Genomic DNA, 7,388 nt, shown 5'->3' with positions numbered 1-7,388 from the left:
ACTGGTTGGGGTGGGGTTCAGGTCTAACCCCTGCCCCCTCCCCCGTGAGTGCAGGGCAGGGTGGGACTTTGGACAGGCTTCAGGGTGTGGCTGCTGTGCTGGTCTCCTGTGCTCTGTGGTTAAAGGAAGGGACAGGTGGGGAGGAAGAGAGGAGGGGAGGGCAGGAGAGGGGAGATGAGGAGGGACTGAGGGATATAAAAAAGGAAGGGGTGGGTTGGGCTGGTGAGAATCAACCCTCACTTTTATTTCCCTCATTTTTCAGTGAGACTTTAATAAAAATGTTACAGTGTGAAATGAGAGGCTTCCGGGGAAGAGTGGAATGGGTCACCAGGGGAAACAGTGTTGCTGATAGACTCGTGATTTTGAGCAAACTGAAGAAACTTTAATTACAGAACCAGAAGCTTCCAAGGAAGGAACAGGCACCCTGAGGCTTGCCACGCCCTCTGGCTGTAAAGTTACCTGCAGTCTGTTTGGAGTGGGGGCCTGCTAGGTGGCTTCTGGGAGGTCATGTCACATCTGGGCCCCAGATCCGTAAGACAGCAGGCCGTGCTAAACGGTCCCTGTGGGCCCTTTAACCAACATGTTTCTCCTCTCTGTCGGACCGTAGCACACTTAACACTCAGCCCTGGAGGGAATCTGGACAAACATTTAATAACGGTGTCTCTTAGTGTTGGTTTGAAATTTGGTTTTGTTTTCATCCAAAGGGAAAGATGAACAGTTTTGTGCCCCATCATTGAGAGGGGGTGGGGACTCTGTGATCAAGTCAGGTTTGTTAACAGGTGCCTCAATAAGGTACAGCCGAAATACAGAAGGAAGCTGCTGCCACTGCGGATCCAGCCAGTTCCGGTGCTGTCCCCCCCCCAGCCCCTCCTTCCAAAAGGGGATGAGCGCCAAGCCGCCAGCCAGAACATTCCCTGGCTGGCTCCCAGCTCGCCTACACCCAAGAGAGCATCCTTAGCCCACCCTCACCTTTTATTCCGGTATTCAGTCAAGTACCCCCAGAGAAGGCCATGCCCATTGGGCCAGGCCACCCCAATACGATGTTTTGAGTTACCTTTATTCTCCTCTTTGTAATACCGCACTGTTATAGAAGCGCTAAACTTGCCTCAGTTTCCCTCTGGTGATCAGTGTCCATGAGAACAAAAACAAAACGGTTTGCTGATATCTGAAAGGAAAACCATAAAACAAACAAACAGAAGAAGTCTGGGACGATTAGTCCGTGACGGTCTTGTCTGGCAAATACAGGGACTTGAGTTCCTTATCCCAACCCTGCATTAAAACAACTTAAAAACAAAACAAACATGGGCACACAGTTGTAAAGCCAGCACTGGGGAGACGTACAAACAGGAAGGTCCTTAGGGCTTGACAGTCAGTCAGCCTAGCTGAAGCGACAAACTCCAGGCCAGTGAGACTCTGTCTCCAAAAACAAAAACAAGGTTGATGACGTCTGAGGGACATCACCCAAAGTTGACCTCTAGTCTCCCTCCCCCCCCCACACACACACGGAAATTCACACAAAAATAATAATAATAACGTAATTGGAGTGCTCCCACACTGGCCAGAAAGTAGACACACACTTAACACTTGCAATTTTATTATCCTATGAAACCTCATTTATGACAGAAAGGAACATCACCGAGTCCCTCATGACCAGAGTCCCTCACGACCAGAGTCCCGGACTTTCACCCAGAGCTCTATTACCCCAGCCTGTCTGTCTCTGACACAGGCACACCCGGCCCCTGACGGAGGAGCGTTATGGTAGAGCAGCAAGAGAATCCATTCTGACAGGCCCCATCTGCCCTGGACTCAGAGAGCTATCTATTCATCTGGCCTAAGCCATGTATTCCAACTGCACAGGAAATGCAAAACTATACAAAGTAACCCTAAAATCCACCCGAGTGTCGGCATTTGCTGGTGCCAAAGCCAACACTTTTCACACTGAGATCTGATGCCCCGTCCTGTTGTGATCCCAAGTTGGCAAACAAGCAAAATGAGCTTTCAGCAGACATGTGACCCAGGCCACCCTAGCTCAGTCACAGTAGACCGGGGGTGCAGGCTCCCTGAGTTCACCGGTTGGCAGGTCTCCACTCTCAGAATGACCTGTCCATCGTTTGCCGGCTCAGCAGTCGCCCAGTAGGGCAGGGGTGGGGGATGGGCCCTGCCCCTCCATTGTCACAGGCTCCCCAGGATTTAAGTAATGAACACATTAAAGTACATTCCCACGGTCTGACGGGACTACAGAGACGGCCACAAACTCCTCCCACTTGTATCTGCGTGTCTCTTTTGCTTCTCCCCAGTGGGTCCTCTGCATCATGATTTAAGACAGGTCACTGAAGTGACCGCATTGGGGCGCCGAGTCTCAGCCTCGGGAAGAAACCCACCAGACAGCTGAGCACAGCCCAAGTGGCTGGACTGGAGAGTTAGAAGGAAAAAAATGTTTATTGTGCTAAGCCACTAAGTTTGGTAGGTTAGAGCATCGATGGATAAATTACATTCAACCGGGGACAGAATACTTTTGGGAACAAGCAAGGCCATTTTTTGACGGAAGGAACTGCCTTCACGACGTGAAGCCTGGGCAAGTGTGTTCCTGAAAGAAGCCTTTTGACAGACCTATTACACGATGCTGAAGGAATGGAGATACGGGCCATGCTGAGGGATCACCCAGCTCCACCGCCAGGGAGTTCTCTGCAGAGATTCCTGCGTGGACCCTGGGGAGAAATAAGAGCCTCCATCAAAGCACCGGCTTCCAGGATTGTGCAGGTTCTTCTGCGTCGGCTCTGGGGCTCCATGCCCGGGGCCTTACCCAGACTCCTGATTAATTCTGCTCACAGCCCCGTAACACCCATGCTGATGACTCCTGCGTCTGAGGAGCTGAGTGGAATGTGGGGTGGGGTTCATCCTGAGTACGGATCAGCTCATACCGCTGAGACCCAGTCGCTTTCCTCCCCGCTGTGACAAAGCACAGGACATAAGCAACCTAAGGAAGGGAGGGGTTGTTTTGGCTCTGATGGTAGAGTCCGGCGTGGTGAGTGTGCTGGATGGTTTTATGTAAGCTTGACAGAAGCTAGTGTCCTCTGAAAGGAGGGAGCCTCGATTAAGAAAATGCCTCCATAAGATTGGGCTGGAGACCATTTTCTTAGTTAGTGAGGACTCCCTGGGCTGGCGGTCTTATGTTCTATAAAAAAAGCCGGCTGAGCAAGCCATGAAGAACAAGCCAGTAAGCAGCTCCCTTCTAAGGCCTCTGCATCAGCTCCTGCCTCCAGGTTCCTGCCCTGCTTGAGTCCCTGCCCTGACTCCCTTCAGTGATGGACTATGATCTGGAAATATAAGCCAAATAAACCCTTTCCTCCTTAACTTGCTTTTTGGTCATGGTGTTTCATCATAGCCATGGAAATCCTAACGAAGACAAGTTGGTACCAGGTCTGTGGGGTATTGCTGTGATGACCTGACCATGTTATTTGGGGGGGAAGGTTATGGAAGGACTCTGGGACTTTGGGATACGCTTGGTGAGCTGTTCTATAGGAGCTTGGGAGGTAAGAGTGCTTTGGGGTAGGGTGGGGTGGGGTTATGGAAGGACTCTGGGACTTTGGGATACGCTTGGTGAGCTGTTCTGTAGGAGGTAAGAGTGCTGAGGGCAGTGCAGAAGACGAAGGCCTGACTTGGAGTCAGCACAGGACACACCCAGACACCAAATGCCCAGCGCAAAGGAGATGTATTACCCCGAGGGGCGAGCAGGGATGGAGTGGGTGGGTGGGCGCTGCTCTGGACCAGACGAAGGCAAACAGCAAGTAGCAGGTGCTTTTGTAGGCGTGGTTTGTTTGTTTTGTTTGTTTCAACACAGGGTTTCTCTGTGTAGCCCTGGCTGTCCTGGAACTTGCTCTGTAGACCAGGCTGGCCTCGAACTCACAGAGATCCGCCTGCCTCTGCCTCCTGAGTGCTGGGATTGAAGGCGTGTGCCACCACCGTGCAATTTAGGAGTAGGTTTTTGAAGAGAAAAGGGGAAGTCTGTGCTAGGGTGAGCTGGGAAGCCCTGATTGGACAGGTTAGCTAGTGTAGCCAAATAATGACTGGACCCTGGGGGCTATCATTAGGAATGTAATCTAGCGGTTAGCAGGAGAGAGGGAATGGGAAAGGGCAAAGTCTGCCTGCAATGCTTGGTCCTGCTCAAGAGCCCTTCAGAGATTGACGCTGGTGATCGGCTCACTTTCTCCTTTTACTTCAGTCCGGGACCCCAGCCCATGGGATGGTGAAGCTCACAGCCATAGTGAGTCTTCCCTCCTCGGTTAAACGTCTCTGGAAACACCCCAGTGCGTCTCCCAGGTGACTCCGAATCAAGCTGGCAGTGAAGATGAACCGCCACGATGTGTCCTAACAGTCAGCTGGGGTTGAGGGTCCTCATCTGGGATTTGCAGGTTCTGTGGAGCTGACTGTGGACAGCTTTTGTGTACCGGAACCACCAAGCCATTCCTCCTGCTGTCAAGAGAACACCTCTCACCCCGAAGACCCACAGTACCCCATAATCTTTGTGTTCCTGGCGCCTAAGGAATCTTCGTGGTTCTTTGGGGGCTCCGTGCCTTCCTTATGCCCTCCAAGTCTAGCTGGAATGCAAAATTAAGTTTGTTATGAATAAAAAAAAAAACTAAGCAAGAGCTGCTACCAAAAAAAAAAAAAACTTATCTGCCTAATGCCCATAGATAAATGTAAAGTTTCTCTTCACCACAAATGGAGACCATTGCCCAAAATCACAGCTGGTCAAAATGTACAGAAAAGCTTGTTGTGGGGTGCTCAGCCCCAACAGATACATCTACAACCCAATTCCTACACCCAGAGTACAGGGAGCACCATGGAAAAGGAGCGAAAAGATTGTAAAAGCCAGAGAACCTGGAGATTAGGAGTGAGATTGGGTCTCCTAGAAATGACAGGGACGCTGTATCCATAATACCTTAACAATATGGCAGCCCAGACAGAATCCAAATAGTCACAACACTAACAGACGTGCTAATGTGTGTGTGTGGGGGGGGGGGAATCATGGCCCCATCCCTAGACAAAGAACTGCAGGTAAGTAAGGAATCTGAGAGTTAGTCTCCCCCAGGGATAAGCCCCCTTATTTTTTATCCAACACCAAGAGGTCAGTCCTAAAATAATGTACATACAAGCAACACTACATAGACTCATCCTGCTTGTAGTCCCACATGCGTGTGTGTGTGTGTGTGTGTGTGTGTGTGTGTGTGTGTGTGTGTGTGTGTGTGTAGCAATAATGATCAAAGGGGGAAAAAAGGCCACAAATCTGAAAGGGTAAAAGGAAGGGGGCATTGATGTCATTATATCAGAGTTACAATGTTTTAAAAGAATTCTTATCTGTTGAAGTTGTGGAGGCTAAGGAGGCTAGTGGCATTTACTAAATAAATAAAACAATCTGCATAAATAAGTTTGGAGTGTAAACTCTACAAAGTTCCCCATGAAAAGACAGGACACCCATGTCATTCTCCTCACCCTTGCCCTGGAGCTCAGGCCCTCCAATGGCAGGACTTTGGACTCTGCCGCAGCCCGGGCTGCTTGCTGCTGCTGGCAGCCTTCAGCAGACAGGAAGGCAATGAGAGCAGGTTTCATCTGTGGATCACCAGGTCAAACGAACACTAATCAGGAAAAAATGCTTATCTATTAAATGCTCCACCGAACCCTTTAAACATCACCTGTGAGCCATACGTTTGGGTTAGGGAGAGAACGGATCTTTACCGTATGCAAATCGAGGGTGGAATGGGAGTGTCCTCCTGAGCCCCAGCTGTCCCTCCACTCACCAGTCACTAGAGCCTCTTTTAACTACCAGACTCTCTCTTCCACTTGGCTGTGGCTTGAAGCTCATTATCCCTCAGAGTTTACCTTCAGACAACTGAAGCCCTGCCCACGCCTGGCCTTTAGGGATCAGCTGGCTTGGTTTTCCCCCTGTAACAGATCCAGGCAGTGGCCGGATGTTGATTGTGCTGGTGATACCCATTGTGGCTGTGTGCCCACACCTAGGAATACAAATGTAGGAATGTTCTGGGAACATGTTCAGGAACCCAAATTCTTAGTCCCTCTCTAGAATTCCTTGGAGTGACCATCGGACTTCTTGGAGCTGTGTTCGACTGTTGTGGAATATTGATTAAGATGTGTTACATTTGTTTATGCTGTGGAGCACTTGTTTAGTGGTGCAAAGATGTGCTGCGTTCTCTTATGCTGCATTTGTTTAACTCTGAAGCTGCGTTACTTTGCCTGCCTAAAACACACCTGGTTGGTCTAATAAAGAGCTGAACAGCCAATAGGTAAGCAAGGGAGAGAAACAGGTGGGGCTGCCAGGCAGAGAGGATAAATGGGAGGGAAAACCCGGGAAGAAAAACATCTAGGAGTAAGGGAACAAGGAGAAGAGGACGCTAGGGGCCACCCACACAGCCAGTCACAGAGTGAGCGTAAGATACACGGAAGCATAGGAAAGGTAAAAGCCCAGATGCAAAACACTCATAAGCATAAAACACATCAATTTAAAATATATTTTAAACAAACAAGAGGGCGAGAGCTGTGGAGACAGCTCAAAGGACAGAGGCGCTCGCTGCCACTCCTGGCAACCCGAGTTTGAATTCCGGCCCCCACGAGGTGGAAGAGGAGAACGGATTCTCGAAAGTTCGTCTTCTGACCTCCACGTGTGCACTTCGGCAGGTGTGCCCAGACACACGCGCGAAGATGCAATTAAAAATCGATGGGTGACCAACTGATAAGGTTTCAACTGCTCATAAAGAATTAATGGCAAAGCGAGTACTGGAATACAGGCCACACCTGGAGTGCTTCCGGCGGCAATGGTAACTCACCAAACACAATTATTTTCACAAAACTGTTTTGCCCATTTCCACCTAATTTACCTTTAGCAAGATCACAAAGGTCTGGCGGTGATCCATCTGGGACGTCCCTGCGCGTCTGGGGCTTCTCTGCAGTTTCCTAGGCTTACCTTGTTCCTTCTTCACAAAGCTCCGTCGGTGTTTGGAGAAATGATTTTGTAAAAGTTGGTAAAGTGTTAGTAGGTAAGACCGCTTTCCCGGATAATGGTGTGCCTGACACTTTAAACATCTGAAATCCCCCGAGTGCTCAGATCTCGGGTGGAGGAGGTCAGACAATGTCCCTGGAGGTGGCTCCTATTAGCTGGCCTTTGGGGTATGTAAAGTAGGAGGCAAGGGTGGGGAGATGGGGGCAGAAGCTGCAGAATCATAAGCATCCCTGCAGACAGACTGCTGAGCACCTGCATCCCCGCCGCCCCTCTGTGCAGGGGGAGGAAGCTGATTCTCCCAGGGAAACATCCAGTGCGGTGAGGGGAGCCTGATGAGGCTCGATTCCACTGCTCAAACAATTCGAGGCTCAGA

General features: G+C 50.2%; 1 long non-coding RNA gene across 1 annotated transcript; it reads right to left on the bottom strand.

Moving 5' to 3' along the window:
• Positions 1-1,577: 1,577 nt before the first annotated feature.
• LOC110343159 lies at positions 1,578-5,625 on the bottom strand. Its single transcript, XR_002385355.2, has 2 exons — positions 5,494-5,625; positions 1,578-4,598 (listed from the first exon to the last, which is right to left on the bottom strand). It is a non-coding gene; the product is annotated as an uncharacterized LOC110343159 (long non-coding RNA).
• Between the last annotated feature and the right edge of the window lie 1,763 nt (positions 5,626-7,388).

This window comes from Mesocricetus auratus, unplaced genomic scaffold (assembly GCF_017639785.1).
Source record: "Mesocricetus auratus isolate SY011 unplaced genomic scaffold, BCM_Maur_2.0 Super-Scaffold_100691, whole genome shotgun sequence".
NCBI lineage: Eukaryota > Metazoa > Chordata > Mammalia > Rodentia > Cricetidae > Mesocricetus > Mesocricetus auratus.
This window is presented reverse-complemented; position numbering and strand designations above follow the sequence as displayed.